The sequence below is a fragment of the Artemia sp. Qi Xiang Cuo genome, chromosome 5 (genome assembly GCF_049724085.1).
Source record: "Artemia sp. Qi Xiang Cuo chromosome 5, ASM4972408v1, whole genome shotgun sequence".
Lineage (NCBI taxonomy): Eukaryota > Metazoa > Arthropoda > Branchiopoda > Anostraca > Artemiidae > Artemia > Artemia sp. Qi Xiang Cuo.
The window spans coordinates 55,749,978-55,772,930 of record NC_142798.1 but is presented as its reverse complement, the minus strand read 5'-3'; the positions used below and the strand labels follow the sequence as shown (position 1 = coordinate 55,772,930).

At 37.8% G+C, this 22,953-nt stretch overlaps 1 protein-coding gene and 1 pseudogene across 1 annotated transcript in view; both read right to left on the bottom strand.

The window, feature by feature from the left end:
- Positions 1 to 22,953, bottom strand: part of LOC148952292 (sodium channel protein Nach-like) — a 312,845-nt gene that overhangs the window by 260,649 nt on the left and 29,243 nt on the right. The gene's annotated exons all lie outside the window — the stretch shown is intronic.
- LOC148952294 (uncharacterized) lies at positions 4,284 to 5,005 on the bottom strand (annotated as a pseudogene).

Sequence of the window (22,953 nt, the reverse complement as noted above, 5' to 3'; positions counted from 1 at the left end):
ACGATACACACACACAGAGTCAACACACACAGAGAGACGAGACACACACACAGAGCCGACACACACACAGAGAGACGACACACACACACAGACGACACAAACACACACATACGAAACAAACATAGAGACGATACACACACATAGAGACAACACACACACAGAGACAACATCCACACAGAGACAACACACACACACAGAGACGACACACACACACAGAGACAACACTCACACAATTACGACTAACACAAAGATATTAAAAACACATAGAGACTAAAATAACACAGACACGAAAAACACACAAAGAGACACACACATAGAGAGACAACACAGACACAGAGACGAAACACACACAGAGATGACAACACATAGAGAGACGACACGAACACAGAGACGACAAACACACAGAGTCAACACACACAAAGATACGAAACACACACAGAGACGACACATGCACAGAGACGACACACACACAGAGTCCACTCACACAAAGAGAGGACAAACACACAGAGACGACAGACACAAAGAGACGAATCACACACAGAGAGGACAAACACACAGAAACGACACATAGAGACGACACGTACACAGAGACGATACACACAAACACAAATCACACAGTCAAATCACACAGAGAGACGAGACATGGCGTATCTGATGAAATAATTTAGGTCGTATGATTAATCAAATTTTTTTTTTGATACAGTAGTTTTTTTTTAGTCAGGACACTCAAGACAACACGCACACACAGAGAACACATACACACACAGATACGAAACACACACAGAGACGACAAACACATAGAGACGACAAACTCAAAGACACGACTTACACAAAGAGACGATACACACACACACACACAGAGACGACACACACAAAGAGACGAGACACATAGAGAGACTATACACACACAGAGAGACCACAAACACACAGACACAACACACACACACAAAGAGACGACACACACACACACACACGAGATACGAAACACACAAAGAGACCACACACGCACGGAGTTTCTGACCGTTTAAGTTTTGATGTTAGTGTTGTCAGTCAAAAGCTATGAGCTTGAGAAAAGAGCTTGAGAAAATTGCCTGATTATCGAAAAATGGGGAAACACCCTCCAAAAGTTGACAGGAATGCCCCCCTCCGGCGTGCCGGAGGGCGGCATCTATGTTTAAGTCGTCTCTATGTGTAAGTCGTCACTTTGAGTATGTCGTCTCTGTGTGTGTGTCGTCTCTGTGTGTTTCGCAACTGTGTGTGTGTGTTCTCTCTGTGTGCGTGTCGTCTTGAGTGTCCTTACTAAAAAAAAACTACTGTATTAAAAAAAAAAATTAAATTGATCATACGACCTAAATTATTTCATCAGTTACGCCATGTCTCGTCTCTCTGTGTGTGTTGACTCTGTGTGTGTGTGTATCGTCTCTGTGCACGTGTAGTCTCTATTTGTCGTTTCTGTGTGTTTGGCCTCTCTGTGTGTGATTCGTCTCTTTGTGTCTGTCGTCTCTGTGTGTTTGTCCTCTCTGTGTGTGAGTGGACTCTGTGTGTGTGTGTCGTCTCTGTGCATGTGTCGTCTCTGTGGGTGTTTCGTATCTGTGTGTGTGTTGTCTGTGTGTGTTTGTCGTCTCTGTGTGCGTGTCGTCTCTCTATGTGTTGTCGTCTCTGTGTGTGTGTCGTCTCTGTGTCTGGTTTGTCTCTATGTGTGTGTCGTCTCTCTGTGTGTGTGTGTGTGTGCGTGTGTCGTTTCTGTGTGCTTGTCGTCTCTATGTGTAAGTCGTCACTTTGAGTGTGTCGTCTCTGTGTGTGTGTGTGTCGTCTCTGTGTGGATGTTTTCTGTTTGTGTGTTTTGTCTCTATGTGTGTGTCGTCTCTATGTGTGTTTCGTTTATGTGTGTGTGTGAAGTATCTTTGTGTGTCTTCTCTATTTGTTTTTTTCTTGTCTGTGTGTGTGTGTCTCTTATCTGTATGTGTGTTGTCTCTGTGTGGGTGTGTGGTGATCTTCTATGTCAATTCGTAGTGTCTTTGGCTGTGGTCTGGGTTTTTGTCGTGTCTATCTGTGTTTCTTATGTGTTTGTGTGTCTTCTGGTTGTGTGTGCAGTCTCTTTGTATGAGTGGACTCTGTGTTTTTGTGTCGTATCTGTACTTGTTTCGTCTCTCTGAGTTTTTGGTTTATGTGTGTCTGTCTTTTCTATGTCTGCGTTATCTTTATGTGTATGTCGTCTGTATATGAGTTTGGTTTTTCAGTGTGTGTGTAGTCTCTGTGCGTGTGTCATCTCTTTGTGTGTGTCCTCTCTGTGTGTGTGTAGTCTCTGTGTGTGTGTCGTCCCTCTGTGTGTGTCGTCTCTGTGTGTTTGTCGTCTTTGTTTGTTTGTCGTCACCTTGAGTTTTTCATCTCTGTGTATTTGACGTCTCTGTGTTTAAGTCGTCACTTTGAGTGTTTCGTCTCTCTGTGTTTGTCGTCTCTCTGTGTGTGTTGTATTTGTGCGTGTGTCGTCTGTATTTGTGTGTCGTCTCATTGTTTTCCTTTAAAAGTTCTGTTTAATAAATATATAATCGAAAAGTTGAAAATGAAGGAACGGTAGCTTTCTGGAATTCATTCATCCATGAAGCTAGCGAAATATTTTGCACAAACATACTACTTTGTGGTATTTTTGTGTAGTATTGGCTACGACCAGTTAAAAGTGATAGAAATGAAAAGAACTTTTGATAATTTTCATCAAAAGAAATTTGAAAAAGCCACTGCACATGTCTAATTCACTATAGAACGTTTCTTTCAATAAATTTTGTAAAATGTCAGATGTTCAAAGGGTTAGGAAGGCTGTGTCTTTCATGTTATTATTAACTGTGTGTAAATAAGTTAAAAATCGAGTATTTCTCTGTTAAGTGCCATATTTTTATTCACAGAATGTTTCCTTATAAGGAAAACATGAGAAGGGAAAGAAGATACCCTTTCCTCTACTATACCGGATGTCAGCATCGCTTATATAATTTCTTCTAGCACTTAAGCCATGTAATGAGGGACTCTAAACTGCTTAGGTAATTTAAATTCTGTTTCGAAAGATATATCAAGGCTTAAAAACCGTTAAATAATTTTTTCATTGGTCATACGCTTCTTTTGAAAAGCAATTTTTACTGTCTAAGAGCGATTGAACTAGCTCATGGAAAACATGGCACGGTAAAAGGTTAAACTTAAAAAGAAATTCCTCATATTCTGGTTTAGGAATAGTAATTAAATTATCGCCATCAATAATTGAGATATTTTCTGTAGCAACTAGCTTACAATCTACACTTTTAAATGTTCTAGGGTCAACTCGTGTATCAGACATGACTAATACACCCATATATGCTAATCCTTCATTAAACCTGCTTAATCCTTAACCTTGGTCCCAAATTCTAACTTCCTTTTACGAAAGCGAAAGGGACTGTCCAGTCCTTCCATATTGTTTAACCCTAGAATTACGACGAAAGGCAAGTTGTCAACTACCAAAAATCCTCGAAAAGACTAACTGTCTTATTTGTCAAACAGTTCGTGGTAATGAACTGTAAGTAAGGAGCGACCCGGCTTAATGGTAACCGAAACTATAGAAAACGCGTTTTTGATACCAATAGATACATCAAAAGAATTAGATTTCAATGCTGAATTCAAATATATAACTTTCATCAAGTTTAGTATTACCCATCAAAAGTTATGTGCCTGAGAAAATTTGGTGTGATTTTCAAAAAAAGGGAGAAAGACCCCCTAAAAGTTATATAACCTTAATGAAAATCACACCATCATATTCAGCGTATCAGAGAACCCTACTGTAGAGGTTTAAAGCTCCTATCTACAAAAATGTGGAATTTTGCATTTTTTGCCAGAAGAAAGATCACGGATTCGTGTTTATTTGTTTTTTTTGTTGTTTTTTTTTTCCCAGAGGTGATCGTATCGACCCACTGGTCCTAGAATATCTTGTGAGGGCTCATTCGAACTGAAATTAAAAGTTCTAGTGCCCTTTTTAAGTGACCAAAAAATGGAGGGCAACTAGGCCCCCTCCCACGCTAATTGTTTTCCCAAAGTCACCCGATCAAAATTTTGAGATAGCCATTTTGTTCAGCATGGTCGAAAATATGATAAATATGTCTTTTGACTCTGTCTCACAACTTTATTTTTTAAAACAATAAAAAACTTTAGCGTAAAGAGCGAGGCGTTGAGGAGGGGACAGCCCCTTTCATATACGGAATAATTTCTGTTCGTTTTAAGTTTTAATGTCGCTCCTTACTTTCAGTTTAAAAAACTTGTTTTTTTATTTAATAAGAGGTAGAAACCAGTGGTAACCTTGCAATGCCTTTTACAGATAATTGATGTCGTGAAAGTGCCGCTGATAAAGATATCAACCCAAAACAAATAACATTAATTGCTTCATACAATCTAACTCTTTGAAATATTTCTGTAATACTCTTTTTTTTGTGAATACATCTTCTGATATTCTCATGTAATTCTTGTTCAAAGGCCTGTTATTTTAATAAATCAATACCTGAAAGGAGGCATGCATTCCCCGTAACATTTTTATCTAAAGAAGAGTAGCTCTCAAATTCTGCTAATACGCATAAAAAAAATCCTGCGACCGGCTCATTATTTTCATGCCTAACTTGCATAATATGTTAAAGTTTTTCGGTCCGTGAAATTTATCAAGAAAAGCAGAGCACAGGGATTCGTTTAGCCCTGAAAAATGTGTATCGGTCACATACTTTTCTAAATACAAGCTATACGGTTCATCAGACATTAAAGCAGCGTACATCTCGATCATAACTGATTCTTCTAATCCCATTAATCTACAAACTCTCTGAAGGTCCTTACCCCAACTCAAAATTTGTTGTGGTTTAATCAACCTTTTTATAGTGGAAAATAGATCAATGGTGCTATAAGCTATATGTTGGAATACTGGAGCTGGCGTAGCTCCTGTATTAACATTAGAAGCTTGCCAAAGGGCTGAAGCTTCCGGTTTATCATTTTCCCGAGGTAGGGACATTACTTAAGAAAGGAGAAATTAATTAATGCTTACAAAAACTTAAGCAACCAACTAATCCTGTCTGAGTGAACTTGAACTGGAGCAAATGCCAACTACTTTACCTAAATGTGTCTCTGTACTTATCGCTCTAAAATAAATAGCCTAAGCATACAAGCAAGCAGTGAAGGAAAAGAAATTCTAAAGGAAAATGATTTATCAGAATACTTAAAAGGAAATTTTAAAGGAAAACAATTTATTAGAAAATAAGTATCAGAAATTACGAAAAGGATTTATAATCAAGATTCTGCTCTCTCAAAATTAAGCGTAGCGTTAAGAAAAAGAGGCGTATTTTATGCAATAGAATTGAATCACGTTTTCGCTGCTACCATTTTGTAAGAGGGGGGGATGGTGATGTCTCCATGCCCAATCTCAGTCATGAGACTCGAGTATCCCTAATTAAGGCTTGAATAGAAGAAATGAACCAAGTGAGAGAGATATCTTGACAAAATCCTAACATCGTAAAAAAATATACAAGACAACATAAGTACAAGAAAAACTAAGATTTTATAATTAAAGAAGAGAACTTTTTAGTTAATAGTTATGGTTATTTCATTATAAATCAAAATTCAACAATTATTATGCACAATCAGAAATCAAAGATCAATTCTTGTTCTTATATTGGCTAGAAGTGAAATCTATTATTATTGAAGAAAAGCAGGCATTATAACTAATATATTAAGGCTAATATGATGCTGCTTAGAAGAATCTAATAATAATATTAAAGAATGGGGTATATACCCATTTACTGGGGTTTTAGCATACTAAAATTAAGAAATAGCAAAGAACATATCAGACTTGCATTCTATAAGCATACAAGAAGCTAGAGCAAAGCCATAACCCCAACTGATCTCCATGGTCAGTGTCGCTCTATATAAAAATATTTGTTTCCCCTTTATTTGCCAAACAAATGTAGGTAAATTAAAATGTTCTATGAAAAGATGTGTATATCTTTGCAAATAAGTTTATCGGTTCAACTATACTTTCAAAGGGCATTGGCATTAACCGAATTTATAGCAAGTCGATAATGGTCCTAACATTAGAAGGACACTTCTTACTTAACAAAGTTTTTCTAAAAGCAACAAGTTTTCCGTAAAGGATTACAAGTTTATCTTAGAAGTAACAATTTTCTGTTAATGCTACCAAGATTTCTGTTAGAAGTAGTAAGTTTCTCTTTATACTAAAAAATTTTCTCTTCGAAGTAACAACTTTTTCTTTAATACTAACAAACTTTTACTTAATATTATCGAATTTCTCATGGAGGTAACAGGTTATTTCTTAATAGTAACAATATTTTTTCTAATAGCAGCAAGTTTTCCGTCAAAGACAACAAATTTCTCGTAGAAGTAACAATTTTCTGATTATGCTAACAAGTTTTCTGTTAGAAGAAGCAAGTTTTTCTTAATACTAACAAATTTTCTCTTTGAAGTAAGAACTTTTTCTTTAATGCTAACAAACTTTTACTTAATATTACCGAATGTCTCTTGGAAATAATAGGTTTTTCTTAATAGTAACAATTTTTTCTAACAGCAGCAAGTTTTCCGTCAAAGATAAGATACTTCTCTTAGAAGTAATATTTTGTTGTTTATGGTAACAAGTTTCCCCCTAGAAGTAGCAAGTTTTTCTTAACACTAACAAATTTTTTCTTCGCAGTAATAACTTTTTCTTTATTACTAACAGACTTTTACTTAATACTATCAAATGTCTCTTGGAACAAAGAGGTTTTTTCTTAATAGTAAGAAATTTTTTCCAATAACACCAAATACTCTGTCAAAGATAATATATTTCTCTTAGAAGTAACAATTATCTGTCTATGCTAACAATTTTCCGCTAAAAGTAACAAGTTTTTCTTAACACTAACATATTATCTCTTCGAAGTAACAACTTGGGGGAGAACCCCCTCATATACGTAATAATTTCTGTTCGTTTTAAGTTCTAATGTTGAAAAAACTTGTTTTTTTAAATTTAATTTCTGATCGTTTTTTAAATAATGCTTAGAAATCCGGCGCACCCTTCATATAATTTCCCTTACCCCAAAGAAACAACCTCCACGGACAGATTCTCCCAAGTAACCCCCTCCTCCAGCCCCCCCCCCCCACCAGAAAAAAATCCTTCCTGAAAATGTCTGTATACGTCCCAATAACCAATACAATATGTAAGCAATGGTCAAAGTTCATAACTTGCAGCCCTTCCCCTGGGAACTGTGGGGGATTAAGTCATCCTAAAGACATATTTATTAGATTTTCGACTATGCTGAACAAAATAGTTATCTCAAAATTTTAATTGGGTGACTTTGAGAAAAAAAAATGAGCGTGTGAGGGGACCTAGTTGCCCTCCATTTTTTGGAGGGCACGAATCGTGATCTTTCTCCGAGCAAAAAATCCAAATTTCCACCTTTTTGCAGATAGGAGCGTGAAACTTCTTTGATAGGGTTCTCTGATAAGCTGAATGTGATGGTGTAATTTTCGTTAAAGTTAATTAAAAATGCAAAATTCCACATTTTTGCAGATAGGAGTTTGAAGCTTCTTTAATAATGTTCGTTGATAAGCTGAATCTGATGGTGTGAATTTCGTTAAAGTTAATGAAAAAAATTTGTAATTAAAACAAAATTTTATTGTTTAAAAAATTTGAGTTGTGAGAATGTCAAACTTTAGCGTAAAGAGCGAGGCGTTTAGGAGGGGACAGCCCGTTTCATATACGGAATAATTTCTGTTCGTTTTAAGTTTTAACGTCGTTCCTTACTTTCAGTTAAAAAAAAATTTTTTTTTTTTATTTCATTTGTGAACATTTTTTAATTAATGCAGGTTTTGATTTTGGCTCACCGTGCATGAATAATTAAAACGAAATTTGCATATTAATTTTACTTTTATTTGGTTAAACGGCTTTCTCGAAACTTGTTGAATTTTATTTACGAACGTTTTTATTAGTAATAAATATACGTAACTTACGAATTAACTTACGTAACGAATTTCTAAGTAGAAGGGCCTTATTGAATCCGAACAGAACCACGTGGCTTATGGTTTTCTCACTGAGAATGAAAAAACAGGAATTTTCTCACTTGGAAAAACGGGAATTTTGTCACATTTATGTCTGTTTTCTTGGATGGTTATGTGTGTTGATCGATTTATTTGATGTTTTTATGGATTTTGTCAGTGAGAATTTGAAAAACAGAAACTTTGTCCCGTTCATGGATTATTGAGTCTAATGGGGGCAGGTCAATGACACTTCCTTCTTGTTGTTGCTCGGTGCAAATGTTATGATCCAGAAATAGTATTTGTTGTTGTTGCTCGAGCCAAATGTTATGAGTTTCCTGGAAACAGTTAGATCACGTGTTTCCCTCTCAGCCAATCAGAGGGCTTTGTTTACATAACAATTTGACCTTGAGATTTCGTATATAACGGGCATGCAATGTGATTCAATTATCAGAAAGTATTGTGAGACAATGGATAAAACAATTAACATAATTGATGAGCTTGAGGCCTTGGCAGCCGCAATTAGCAATGTAAGTGCATTTTCATTTTCAAACGAATTTTCCTTGGACATCTTCCAGTATATTCAGCTAAAACGTAAATATATTCCTTTACCCCTAAACCCCCCCCCCTCCCCCCATACAAACATCATTATAATCAATGGAAAACATAAAATATATTCTTTCTACCCTAACCCCCCCCCCACCATTGTTTTACAACAAAACTCTTGCAAAAAAAAATAATTATCCTTTCGTTAAATTCCTTCCTTCTATATTTCCATCTAAATCGATCACTGACTTCTGTCAATTTTTAATGAAAATGCCGCTCTGGTTTTGACACAAGACTCCCGTGTGAGGCCTATTATTAACTATCACCCTTTCCGTCTTGAAAACGCGGTCAACGGAACTATTCTTCCGTCAAATTAAAACACAATGATGCAATAATTAAGCTAAGGCCTACACAACCTGTGTGGAAGTAGAGAAACAAGTTATTTTCGAATTAGGGTCTAACATTGTCTTACAATCCCAAATTCTCGCAAAAAGAAATACCATTTCTATAAATTCCTTCCCTCTATATTTCCAGCTAAATCCCCCCCCCACCATTGTTTTACAATCAAATTCTCGCAAAAAGAAATATCCTTTCGTTAAATTCCTTCCTTCTATATTTCCAGCTAAAGCAATTACTGACTTCTGTCAATTTGTAATGAAAATGCCGCTCTGTTTTGACATAATGCTCTACGCGAGGTTAAAATTAGCTGTCACCCCTTTCCAATGTGTTTACGAACGCGGCAGCCAAAGTCAAAAGGAACTGTTTCACTATCAAATTAAAACACTTTGAGGCAATTGTAATAATTAGGCGCAGACGCACTGCGCTATTTTGGAGAAGTGAAGCAGATTATTTTCAAGCTTTCTTTCGTTAAAGTTTTTTTTATATTAATAGGAGGTAAGCGTGAATCTAGGATTTTTGCCCGAGAGGGGGTTAGCTCTTTTAATAGTGAGAAAATATAAATGAAACATTGTTTTTACTGTAATTGTGTTCATCTTCAGTGTCTAACCATTTCTTTTTGATATTTTAGTGATTTTAGCTATAGCATTTGAATAAAAGGTAGTAAGATATATTCTTTTTGATATGCCTTTCGCTTGAATATATCGCAAGATTAACTCAATGAGAGGGATGGCTTAATTTTCCTAAATTTGGGGCCGGGGGGGGGGGGAGCGTGAATCCAGGATTTTTGCTGGGGAGGGGGTTAGCACTTTTAATAGTGACAAAATAGAAATGAAAGATTGTTTTTACCATAATTATTTTCAACTTCAGTGTCTAACCATTTCTCTTTGATATATTAGTGATTTTAACTATAACATTTGAATAAAAGGTAGTAAGATATGCCTTTCGCTTGAATAAAACGCATGATTAACTCAATGAGAGGGTAGACATAGGGTGGGTTAATTTTCCTAAATTTAGGGGGGAGAGAATATGGGTTTTTTGCTTTACTTCTTTGCGATAAATACTTTTCTAAACAAAATTATGTTTAATAACTTTCCTTCTGTGAAAATGGGAAAATTAATTCAATACTAACTTTTTTCTTCTCTTCTTTAAGGCAAATTATGAAGAATGTATTGCGGCCCCTCCACCTAAGAGAGCAAGGCGTAATAATGCGACCCCAGCGAAGGCAACAGTTATGCAATATGGTTGCTGGCCAAAACCCCCCAAACAAGTGTTGCCTGCCCAAGTGCAGCCATCCATGCAAGCCCCTCTTAATCAAGCCTCAATGCTGCCTCGTCAAGTTGCAGCCTCGGCTGCACGAGCCCAGTATATCGCTAGCCCAGCTGTGAAAGATAGTGATGGACATGATATGATCCATTTGAACCCCAGTCATACAGCAGGGCTTTCAGGAAAAGATACAATTCCTGGTCCTTCGGATGCCCAAGCCCAGACGGATTATGCATATGTAAGCATTTTTCCTACCTATCTATTTCTTCCAATGTTTTTCTTTTTCACTATTTTTAAACACTGTGTAAAAGTTTGTCTCAGAGATATTAAAAAAATGTTATTTTCGCTATTATCCCACACCCCTTGTTTTAAATTTCTCTGCTCCCCCCTCCCTCGGAGATATCTAAATATAATGTAATTTTTTGCATGTCAAAGAAACCGCTCTTTTTCTAATCTTTCCAATTTTCCATTGTAGACATCTTCGCCTTCTCATGATAATATTTTTAGTTAATTTTCTAGTTTACTGTTATCTCACCATTTGAAACTCAAAATACTATTTTTTGCTAGAATATTATAGTTTTAAGGGGCCTTCCAACAATCGATTCACTTCATCACAGTAAAAGTATGTCAGAGATATTAAAGGACATTGTTACCCCTTTTAAATCAGGTCACTGTTATCGCATACATTCAGCAGTCTGCTGAATCGGCTCGTAGTGAAGCCGAAAAGGGATACTATGTCCCGAACATAATTTCCTCATAGAAAACTGCCTTTGCGTTATAAACTGCCGTTTTATTTAAACACAATTTTCTATGAGGAGGCTATCAAGTAAAGACCACGGTTTTTTCAAAAGCTGATTAGTTTCTACCCATTTCTTCCATCTTTTCGCTTTTCGTTTTTTTTTCAACACAGTAAAATTAAATTTCATAGATTTTAAAAGATGTTTTTCCCCCACTCAATTTGTGTTGGACAGAGATTATAGCATTGAAATCTCTTACCTGACATAGACGTAATTCTAATTTGCGTAACGATTGCCTAGATCAACTTGCCAAGATTTTGCATGGAGAGACATTCCTGAATAAGAATTAACGGTTTTCGAATTTAATTGTACTGTTTCCCAGAGAATACGCTTGGAAACAGAACAGACACGAGATTAAAAATAATCTAGGCTCATTTGGAGTCCTAGACAACCTGTACGGGAAGTAGACGAAACGACTTATGACGCCTAACAATACGGTTTTTTGGGACATTATGTAAATCGCCGGGAGCCGCGGAGCCCGGAATGCGCCGGTGGGTCCGGGAAGTGCTGTGGGGCATGGTTAGGGAAGCGCCGGGGGAAGCGCCACGGGCCCAAGAAGCGCCAAGGGTCAGGAAAGCGCCACAGGGATGCGCTGTGGGCCAGAGAAGCACTACAGGATGCGCTTCTATGTCATATCTTAGATTATCTTCAGTTGAATTAACCAAATGTTGTTATGCAATAATCCAAATTTTAACAGTAGGGATGATTTGAACACTTTGAAAATAAGCTATTTTTTAATTTGTAGGTTGTCCTGGTCCCCTACTCTCCGTCCAGTGAAGAAGGGGAGGAACCACCAGCGGAGTTTCAAGACAATGAAACATGGGACGATATCATTGAAGTACCTTTTAATATTGACGAGTTTTTAGATGATTTTCTTTTTAATTTAGATAATAGCACAGTTGAGCTGGTAGACTTGAGCCCGAACACTTTGCAGCTTTTAAATGATTTCACTGGGAACCCTTCTCCTCCTCTGGCCTCCATACCCTAACGACTCCACTTCAAACAACTGAAGTGGAAAGTTCGCAAGATATTTTTGAACAAGTTGGTGGTGGGGGTAATATCCCAGAGGGGGTCGGGGGTACAACTATTCCCGATTTTCAATTGACCAACAGAATTTTAAATGCAATAGTTGTTTTCACTGCGACGTTTGGGGACCCTTTTAATTCACTAATGGGGGGAAATTTTGTTTATTACCCCGTAGAGATTGTGCATTCATATGTAGACAAAATTCGTGCACTTCTGGAGAACCAAATTCAGTAGTGGGGGAGGAACTCAATTTTAGGCCTCCATCGTCTTAAGGGTTTTTTATTTGAATGAGGGGAAAAGCGAGGTTTATTATCATTTTAAACATTCCGAGATGCGTTTGCTTTATTCGAATTTAAAAAATTTCGAGGGTGTTTTCATGGATTTGGTCGATCAAATTATAACGCATTTTGAGAACTATAACGAAAATGGGAGTGGGTCTGTAGTTTTATTTGTTGAAAATTTAAGCGTTAATATATGTAAAATAAACAAATATTTTATTTTAAGAGGGGGTGGGGAAAGGGAGATAGTTTTAAAATATAATCCGGATCTAGTGGGTTGTAAAGGTGTCCAGCGGATCTGTTTTGAAACAGATCATAAGTGTTTACGGTTTACTTTCCTCATATCGGCATTCGAGCCTCTAGCTCAGGACGCTACCAAGAAGAATTTAGATCACTGGGCTGTACATGGGAAGGAAGGGTCAGTTTTCCCAGTTGTAGATTTTTCTTGTTTAGAAGGAAAATACCCAGTAACGCTAAGATCCATTGATATGTTTGAAAGGGCCAATGCTCATTTAAATATCGGCGTTACTGTGGTTCAATATGAAACAGAATTTGAAGATGGGGTTCGTTTAAAAAAGAAGGGGGTGGTCTTCCCTGTAAGGGGCCCGTCAGTTGATTTGGTCAGACACTGGGTTTGGTTGCTTTACACGCCACGTAGTCATCCGAATTCAATTGGTCATTTTAATCCGAATCCTGACAGTAGTAGTGGTCGGGGGGATGGTACGCATCGGGGGGAATGTTTCTCCTGTCCAACATGCCTCTCTCGATTCCGTATTGATATAAAACTACGGGATCACATGAAGCATTGTAGCCGACATGGCTATCAGACAGTGGAAACGGTTTCAGGGGATAGGGCCATTCTTATATTCAAAAATTTCAAAAACACCCTCCTCCAGTGCAACAAAATATCTTTGTACTGTGAAGCTAAGCTGATGGAGGTGAACGACTCCCAATTTCCAAACCGAGTCAAAGAACATCAGGCTATTGCAGTGTCCTACGCCCACGCACAAAGAGACAGTTCTAACACCATGCGGTTGTTAGAAATATTAGAAACATTGGATGAGCGGCCCGAGTGCATGGTCAAGACACTGACCAAACTGATTGGCACGGCTAATGGAGCTATTTCTCGTTTGAGAAATACGCATTATCCAATGGTGTTGTCCGCAGAGGATGGAAGCTCGATTAAAAAAAGAAAAAGCTGTTGAGTTGGTAAGGCTGAGTTTACAGCGGAGAATACGGGGGCTAAAGTGGCCCGTGGGGGGAGGGGGAAAGTTCGATATCATGACCGTGTAAGGCAGGAACTATTATGGGAGGTTAGTAAGTTTAGGGGGATTGCGCATCAATCGTGTAACTTAAATGTTAGCCAACAGTTTTTTATCCCAGTTTTTATTCACAACTCTAATTATGACTTAAAATTTATTGGACCGGCACGGGCACGTATGCATAGAGAAGGAGGGGGAGTAGAGATTCCCGGGATGAACAATTCATGGATCTACAATAGTTGCCCATACTCAGCCGCTACTCGGGTGGGTCGTGGGATTAAAGGACGGGTTGGTGATAATTAGCATATGTTTATTGAACGTTATATGTTTTTATAGGTTTTTAGTTTTTTCCCCAAGGCATTGATACCATGGTGTAGTGTGCAGAAGAGTTTCACTTCCGGTAGATTTCACTAGCTTACTAATAGTTGTTAAGAAGGAGCAATGTCTGATATGTTTACACGCCCAGGTGTATATGCATATACCTTTGCACTATTAACAGACTATTAATGTTCTGGCGCTCGCTTAAGTGAGGTGAAACTACCTCCAATTGAAGCTTTTTACAATTCACTGACCAGCAGTGAATGCAGAGCCGAGGAATATGAGTTTGCCAAGAAGGTGTGGGCCAAGGGGGATTGTAAAAGTGGGTGGGATTATTGTAGACTGTAATTGGCCAGTGACGTTCTAACTCTGTTGGATATAGTCTGTAAGAACACGGACCAGATCTATTCAGAGTTCGGGTTAGATATAGGTTACTATTTGTCCACGCCCCATTTAGTAATGTGTTTAATTTAAAAAATTAGCAGGGGGTAAATATGCCTAATCACGAATGTAGATCAACGCCTTTTTGTAGAGCGTTCCATGAGGGGAGGGTCTGTTTTTCACGGGGACCGCATCTTGTCAACTGATCCGAGCGGACAAAGCACAGGGGCAAAATCAAATGCAGTGTTCTTGGACAGGAACTCATTATACCCTTCGGCAATGTCTCACTACTCTTTGCCGTGTGGGAACTATCAATGGCTTGAAAATCTTTGTGAGTTCCCCGACATTAACACCGTCGAGGACAATGGGCCACAAAGATGGTTCTGTGATGTTGACGGTCACATTCCGCTGGCCCTTCGCGACTCAGTCAAAGATTTTGTCTTTCCCTGTATCTATCGGCCCGTGAGCAGGGACTCTCTGAGCCCCTACAATCGTTCATTGGTTGAGGATATGGGGATGCACTGGACCCCCTCTAAACAGAAACTTATTGCTGATTTGTACCCTACAGAGAATATCGTTGTTCACCATGTGCTTTTGCACTGGATGGTGAGCAACGGCTTCAAGATCACCAAAATACACAGGGTCCTGCAGTTCAATCAGAAACCTTATTTGAAAACGTTTATTGACACCTTTGTCGATAAACAATCTAAGGCAAACTCAAAGGTGGAGAAGGAATTGTATAAACTCATCCTAAATTCAGCGTTTGGCAAAATGTGAGAAAGTGTACGTAACGGATCTCGCAGTGACGTTATGACTGGCCCTCTAGAGTGTGCACGAATTATTGCCGATCCCAATTTTATATCGTTCATGAGCATAGAGACTGGCATGGTTCTTCTACACAGGCGAAAGCAAAATGTGGTACTGAACAAGAATATCGCAGGTGGTAGTTCAGTACTAGAAATTTCAAAAAGCTCATGTTGTCATTCTTTTACAATGTGTGCAAGGTGCAAGGGCCAAGGCAGAGGGAGGCTCAAGTTTACTATGGGGATACGGATTCTCTCCTGTTAAAGGTAAATGGGACTGAAGAGTAATCGGGCGATTTAGAAAATGGGGTGTACATCAGCTCGCGGATGGATTACAACAACTTGAATCCATCAGTCTACCCAGAGTTGGTGAAACGTCAAGCCCCCAAGCAACTATTAAAATTAAAATCAGAGACGGGGAGTGATGTGATATCCAGGGGGGTGTTCCCGGGCCCCAAAGTCTATTGCGTGGAAACTCATAGTGTGGAAGAAAAGAATGCGTGTAAAGGGGTACCTACACATTTTGTAAAGAGCAATTTCAACATGAGCATGTACAGAGACTGTGTAGAAAGTAGCCTAGTGACGAGAGCAAAAGTGCTTGCAATTCGCTCTCTACAGTATAGAAATTATAGTGTGAGAGTAGAAAAAAATGTAATGTCGTGTATATCCGACAAAGTCTATGCGCTCGAGAATGGTGTTACTGTCCTGCCTCATGGTCACTACCGTATTTCAGACCGAGTTGAATGCATAGACTATCGCAATCAACTTGGTCTGGATAAATTAACCTAACCTGAACTAACCCAAGCACTTACCAACTAACACCCACCACCACTCAACCTGTTCATAAATTAACCTAACCAACTAATCTATCCCAAGCACTAACCACCACTAACCCATCCACTAACCTATAGCAGTCGCAGTGACGACAACTATTCTTTTTCGCCTCGCGGTTCCCGGGGGGAGGGGGACCCTTCCCGCGGCCGCCCAGGGTGGGGGGGAGTCCTGCCCGCGGCCGGCCGGCCTTCGGCCCCGCGGTCCCCGGGGGGTGGGGGACCCCATTTTTAAATTCACTGTAATGTTCAACTGTGCTATTGTTCCAAGTGTTTTTTTTCAAGTGTTGTTTTCAAGTGCTCTTGTTCTTGTTTTGTACAGAAAAGTTTGCTACTAATGTACATAAAGTGTACATGTTTTCGTACAGAAAAGTGTTTAAAGACAATAAGTGTTGTACAAAAAAGTTGGTGAGTGCTGTAGATGGACAAAAAGTGTTGTTGTACAGAAAAGTGTTTAAAGACAATAAGTGTTTATTATAAAGTGTTATCATTGTTCATGTTGAACAAATAGAGTTTTCATGTTGAGCATTAAATTTTGTCAACTGTTCTTGTTGAACAAGTGTTATTTTTATCGTTACAGTTCACGTTTATGACAAATATTTGTTTTCATACAAAGCCGAAATAAATGCTGCCATGAAATACTGTTTTTGTTGTTCTTGAATAGATTGATACATGGGGAAAATTACAATTTATTTACTGGATACGTATCATTTACAGTTAATTTCAGTCCGACCTATGTCAACAGCATTATGTATCAACTTAAAACATCATTTAGATCATTCCTCTGCGGTCCGTCAATGTCGGGGAAAACAACACTTTTAACTAAAATAATTCAAAATTACGATAAGATGTTTTTGGAAAAGTCGAAAAAATCTAATATTGCTATAGTATTTGGCAAGAGTCCTATGATAAAATAAAAGCAATTGCCACAACCATACCAATACAATTCATACGGGGACTTGATGTTTTCAATAGTATTGAACCGAACTCGTGGTTGATTATTGATGATTTGGCTGAATCCATTGAACAGTTCTCGCAGGAAATACTACAACTGTTCACTGTCCAATCTCATCATGAACACATTTTCGTTACCCTAGTTCTACACAATCTGTTTCATCAGAGCAAATGCATGCGAACCCTTGTTTGAATTGCACTATCTATATTATCTATCGAGTCGTTGGTGATTCTAGCTCACTCATAACTATCAAAAAGCAGATATAACCCGGCGCCCCTAAAATTATGTTGTCAGCGTACACTCAGGCGACTATCAAGCCCAATGGTTACAATTTGCTGGATCTTAATCAGAGCATGCCCGAGGATCTTCGTGTAGTCACCGACATTTTCAACAATGAAATTACAGTATATCTTCCGGTGAACAGTAGAAAGTACTCTTACTCGTTACCATTATGACACAGAAGAAACTGTATGAACAACGACATTTATTATCCGTTTTAAGCACTTTAAAACCATTGCTTTGGAAGGCTATACTCAAACATGGGGTTGACAATGATGTAATTAATCTAATGTATTAACTTTTTTTAAATTTAACTGCGGGCAATGTTAAACTGCCATAAGTTTTTTTACAACGGACGCCCAACCATCGATCACCGGTGCGCGCAAGGGCATGCAAAAAAAAGTGAAAAAATATTAAAAGAACACGAATCCTTTAGGCAGGCATTAGTATCTTTAGACTCTCGTTACCAATAAATTTAGGTCAAGTACTCAGTTTTATCTAGTGAGAAAGGCACAACCCTATAAATCGACGCTAATTGAACTTGTCTTCTCGTCCAACAATCAGTTTGAATGCAATCTAAACAAATTCATTAACGACAAGAATATTGCCGATGACAAAAAACTACTTTTACTTCAAGATGCATTGCGACGTATGGAAGAACATAACCCATTCGTGAGAGACCCATCGCCGATACCTGTAAACATGAAATATCTCAAGATTCTCTACAATCCAAGGAGAAGGACTTGAAGTCAATTGTATTGAGAATTGGAAACCTATTGCCACTGTCCTATCGAGGACAGAGTAAAAGAGTACTATCTTATCTCGTGTTGGAAACTGGCGATCAAGTTCAAGTCGATAGCACAGGGAAGCGAGTTATAATTCAAGTAAAAAGTTATATTCTAGTTGATTTAATTTGTGATATGGTAACGAATCGTAAACGACTCTTATCCTTTGACGATAATCTATACACCTTTCTGTATGTATCAAACTTTCCAAAAAGTCTTATTGTCAATAAGCAAATCCTAAAGAAACTAAGAGAATATAGTCCACCAACAACACCATTTGAAAAAGAAGAAGATTCAATATTTGAAAATACTAGCACCAATGATTTTACAACACCTGTGGCTGCTAGTCAAAAGCGAAGACGAATTTATGCACCCACCAGTGTGCAAATGGGGAGTTGACATTACACTACATGTTTACGCTCAAAATGGTTGAAGTTCTGAAAGGTGTTTATGAAAATATTGGCGAAGCGGGGAGTTTAAGTTCTCCCAAAACGCTTTCCAAAGTCTCCTGCGCCACATTGAAAAAAGCAAAAGAGTATCTAGAAAATGAATCGAGTTACACACAACATCGGAATCACAGGCTTCGCGGCAAACAATATCGACAAACTAAAGCCTTTTTCCCTCTGCATATAATGCAAACGGATCTTTTAACTTTAGACGCAGTTCAACGACGTCACAGTGCACCCTACAAATATATTCTAGTGGCAATCAGTATCTTTAGTCGCTATGCCTATGCCATTCCACTGCGATCAAAGAGAAGTGTTGAAGTTGCTCGGGCCATTGAAAGTATTCTTGAACAGGATTCATATAGAAAAATTCAATCGGATCGTGGCAGTGAATTTGTTAATCCCCATATGAAAAAGGTTCTTTTGAAATATAATACAATACTTTATCATAGTCACAGCCCGATAAAGGCTGCATTGGCTGAACGATTAATAAGAACGATTCGTCTATTAATTTCAAGATATTCCACATTGAAAAATACACTGGCTTTTATTCATGATTTAGATAAAATCATGTTGATTTATAATCAACGACCACATCGATCTCTGTCCAACTCTACACCAAGGGATGTTCATTATAGTGAAAATACATTTGATGCTTTTCTAAAGCAATACTCCAATGGTAAAGAGAAAAAAAAGAAGAAGAAATTCAATGTTTGTGATACTGTTCGAATTAATACAACCACCAATATTTTTGAAAATGGGAATTATTTATGGAGCACTGAACTTTTTAAAGTGTCCAAAATCCTGGACACCAAACCCATAACTTATCGACTGCGAGACACCAAAGATGACAAGATTATCGGTGGTTTTTATGAATATTAATTTCAAAAAGTTAGAAACACTAGCGAAATTTATCAAATTGAAAAGATAATAAAGAGTCGTACTCGTAGGGGCAAGAGACAGTTGCTTGTTCGCTGGCTAGGATACAACTCAGATTTTGATTCTTGGGTCAGTGCTGAAGATATTGAATGTGCCCAATGATTTCTATGTGACTTTCATGTCCAATGTTTCCGATCCTCTCTACAACGACTTGATTAGAACCAGTGATTTTTGGACTGAACTATCACCCACAATCAATTTCGACGGACAGTATGAATTGTCTATTTTCTACTGTATTATCAAAAATTCTTCCTACATAATTATTTAGTATATTATATATTATACAAAAATCATAAAATATGATTTGCCACCACCAAAAGTTTATAAAGAAAAAATTCAAAAAATCAATTGTTGTAATTATCAATACGTTTTATTAACCTAATAGTAGATCACCTGCGTTAATGATTTAAGTAGTTCTATCAATAAAAGAATTTCCGCTCGTAAAAAAGGGGCTTTTCATTTAAACTATTCAAAGGAGGAGGGTAAGATCTACATTAGTTCACCTATTGATAGTGAAAAGGTTATTCTCAATGATAATCTAAAGGATGTTCTTGGCTTTAAGCTCAATATAATCAATGGTAAAAGTGCCGGAAACACTAATTTCATTTTTGCTGACTATCCGCCTGCCTTCTCCAAGGACACTTGTATATTTCTCTATGCTTCATTTGTGGAAACATCTCGGTTCGGTAATTCAAATGTTCCCGTACTACGAGTTCTTGAACGGAAAACCCATCAAGAGCATATTCACCACTAAAATATAAAGCATCTCGAATATATTCCCGTAAACCCTTACTATTTGGAACTCTGTCAGATAACGCTAATAGCCAAATTGGGCGATCCCATATCAATTTGAAAAGGGTTGTCTGTGATTACATGTTATTTTCGTCCCATTGTTTAAAAGCAAGATGTCTAAAAAAAAAGTGGCATTCACTTGTCCTGATATTGACTGCTATGTTAATACTCTTGGCCCAAGAAAACAGGGCAATGGAATGGACTATTACAAAGGACGCTCGTCAATGTCTGGCTATGGTCTTGGCAGTTGGCTGGCTAAGTTGTTTCGTTCTTCACTAACACTGGCTAGAAAATATCTTGTACCGGCTGCGACAGATTTTGCATCCTCTTTACTATACGATTGAGGCTCTGGGTAGGATTTTAAAAAAAGTGCTACGGAATATCTTAGGTCCAGTGCGCGAACCCTTGGCGAGAGATTAAAACAAAATGGTAAAGGTTTAAAAAGGTCAAGAGACAACGCATCACTCATCAGTCTCCACTCAGGACGGAAACGAAAGACATCCATTTTATCAAAGAAAAGAAGGAAAAAGCCGATACGTGCTGTAACCAGAAGTCACAGGCAGAAAATTGTCAGATCTAAAATAGATTTCTTCTCCTAGGATGTCTTACCTACCGCATAAGGATTCTCAACCTTCAATCACCGCCTGATTGAATCTATTCAATGCTGAAAATATTGATGTGAGTGTCAAGCATGGATACTATGAGCACTTTTATCCACAACAACCCCTCTCCGATACTATTCACTTTCAAATTTATTCCAATGAAGACTACTTCACGGACATGTCCTGAACATTTATAGATTTGCAATTGAAAGTTTGGAAAACCGATAATGCAATGCCAATTTGGGCCGATGGAATATCCTATGAAAATTGTATAATACATAACTTATTTTCGTCAAATCAGTGTCTACATGAATGGTACGCTCGTGAGCACAAGCAACAATCTCTCAAATTATAGGAGCTATATGCAATTCAAGCTGATGAAACCCAAGTCATACAAGGAAATGAGAGGCACCTCCAATGGATATGAATATATTACAAATACTGATAGTAGAGATGCACTTAAAAATGCTACAACTAGTGAATTACATCTAGTTGGAAAAATATATCATGATATATGTAATATAAACCAATGGCTACCACCCAATGTTAAAGTGTATATAAAAATAACGCTTGCACACTCCAATTTCATATTGAGAAAAGAACTTTCTGTCAATCCAGATGTAAGTATCTTCCTCACCTCAGCAATACTACATGTACGCAAACAGCAGTTTATGAGTTCTGTTGCTTTGGCCGTGGAAAAACTGAGAGCCAATGGCAACAATATTAAAATACTTGTTCCTCATACAGTCACCAATCAGCGTCATATTGCAATGGGCTCACGCACCTTCACCGATTCATCCTTTATAAATGGTGAAATCCCGTCAAAACTTGCGTTGGCATTTGTAAAAAGCGCCAGTGTAATAGGATCATGGACTGAATGTCCACATAAATTCGAGATGTTTGGACTTTCATCTCTTGTGTGCAAAATAAATGGCATCCCACTCTACAATCTATATTTTGATAGATCCTATAGAACGTTGTATGAGTTGACCATGCAAACCCTAGATCATGACTCTCAACTATTTGAAAATGGTATAGCCGAAGATACGTTTGCTAAAACACATGTTGTCATTGTAATGGATTTGTCTGGCACACAGGATATGAGTATAGTACGTACAGGGAGTGTGCGTTTAGAGTGTACATTTACCGACCCATTGGCTGAGAGTATTGCCCTAATTTCACTAAATCAATATGAAAACCTATTGGGAAATCACTCCCGAAGGTAGTGTTCTACTAGACTTGGCGCCATGAACACAAGTCAAATAATTAATGTATTTAATGTGGACCCCTACATGTCTAAGTACAAATCCTATTGTCTACCCTCAGACTATCTAGGAAAAATTCAAAGTGCGACCAAGACCTTGATTATTGTTAATAGCAGTCCGTCGACTGTGCTGACAGATCATTGGCTGTGCATCTATCAAACAAATCAGACGATTGAATTTTTTGATCCTCTTGGGCTACCCTATATATTCTACACACCCCACATCAGCAACTATATTGAGAGCAGTGGGAAAACCACTATTCAAAATCAAAAAAGGGTGCAGGATCTAAACACTAAAAGCTGTGACTTCCATGCAATACTATATTTTGTGTTCCGATGTCGTGGCTATACTTACAAGCAGTTTCTCCACATTTAGGGTGACGATCCACGTCTGAACGACTTTCGAGTGGAAAATGTCCTCTCAGACCTTTATAGTATTGAGTTGAATGCCCTTAGAGTAAAGTGCTTAAAAAATGTTTGTGAATTTGTTTATAAATAAAATGCATATATATAACAGTGTCTTTAAATCATCACTTTTCGATTTCTTCATCGGTGCATAGATAACTGTCTTGAATCACTAATGCTGGTAAATCATTTGGTTTCACTGTATATTGATCTTGATTGACTGCAAAGTCAGGATCACATTTTCTGCAGTACAATGTAACTTCACTCTTGTCACATCTCTTTGTATAGTCAATGATACTATTTGCATTCATATTATGAAATTCACGAGTTTCAATCTGTCTATTTGAAGCAATATCACATACAGTGTTTTCAAGTGGTGAATCACATTCGGTAACTGCCAAATAAAAATCACTTGCTTTATAGTCATAATAGACTGTGTCGTCACGACGGTGATGTAGAAGCCAAATTGTCTTGTTAGCCCAAAAGTTGAATCGTAGACCAGATTCCTCCTCCCAGAATAATTTAAATCCGCGACGATACCAATCTCGTAGAAATAAACTGAAATCACGT